Genomic DNA, 1,257 nt, shown 5'->3' on the forward strand with positions numbered 1-1,257 from the left:
TGGTCTCCTCACCTCAAAAGAGATATTCTAGCACTAGAAAAGGTTCAGAAAAGGGCAACTAAAATGATTAGGGGTTTGGAGAGGGTCCCATATGAGGAAAGATTAAAGAGGCTAGGCCTCTTCAGCTTGGAAAAGAGGATACTAAAGGGGGATATGATAGAGGTATATAAAATCATGAGTGATGTTGAGAAAGTGGATAAGGAAAAGTTATTTACTTATTCCCATAATACAAGAACTAGGGGTCACCAAATGAAATTAATAGGTTTAAAACAAATAAAAGGAAGTTCTTCTTCACGCAGTGCACAGTCAACTTGTGGAACTCCTTACCTGAGGAGCTTGTGAAGGCTGGGACTATAATAATGTTTAAAAGGGAACTGGATAAATTTGTGTTGGCTAAGTCCATAAATGGCTATTAGCCTGTGTCACGGAGTGTGGGGGAGTCTGGCCCTGCACCCCTCTTCCTGGGACTCACAATGACTCTCAGCCAGCCAGTAAAACAGAAGGTTTATTGGACAATAGGAATGTAGGTTACAGCAGAGCTTGTAGGCACAGTCAAGACCCCTCAATCAAGTCCTTCTGGGGTTTCAGGGTGCTTGGATCCCAATTTAGGATTCCCTGAATTCCCACCACCCAGCCCAAAACCAAAACTGAAACTAACCCCCTCCAGCTGGCCCCTTCCTTTGTCTAGCTTCCCGGGCAAAAGTGTTGACCTCCCACCCCCCTTGCCTAGCTCAGGTTACAGGCTCAGGTATTGTCCATCCCCTAAAGTCCTCCCCTGCTCTCCCATCCCCCATGCAGACAGCCCCTACTCCATCACAGGCTGGAGGGGTAAAGAATGGTGTCCCTAGCCTCTGTTCATCAGAGGATGGAGATGGATGGCAGGAAAGAGATCACTTGATCATTGCCTGTTAGCTTCACTTCCTCTGGGGCACCTGGCATTGGTCACTGTTGGTAGACAGATACTGGGCTAGATGGACCTTTGGTCTGACCCGGTGCGGCCGTTCTTATGTTCTTGTTTCTAGTTTCCATAATATGCACCCAGGTAAATCCATTATTATGTTGTTCTGATACAGCCAATCTGCTCCTAAAATAATTTCATCAGTCATGTCAGGGGCCTGAATTAAGTTCCCTTTTGTTTTAAAACCTTGTATTGAAAATGGGACCTGTGCCCATTCCCAGCCTGTACTTGGCTTTCCCTGAAAAGATTTCAAAGTGACTTGCTTCACTTTCTCCCCTGCCTGTGGAGCGGTTTTAATT

This window comes from Gopherus evgoodei, chromosome 3 (assembly GCF_007399415.2).
Source record: "Gopherus evgoodei ecotype Sinaloan lineage chromosome 3, rGopEvg1_v1.p, whole genome shotgun sequence".
In the NCBI taxonomy this organism is placed as follows: Eukaryota; Metazoa; Chordata; order Testudines; family Testudinidae; genus Gopherus; species Gopherus evgoodei.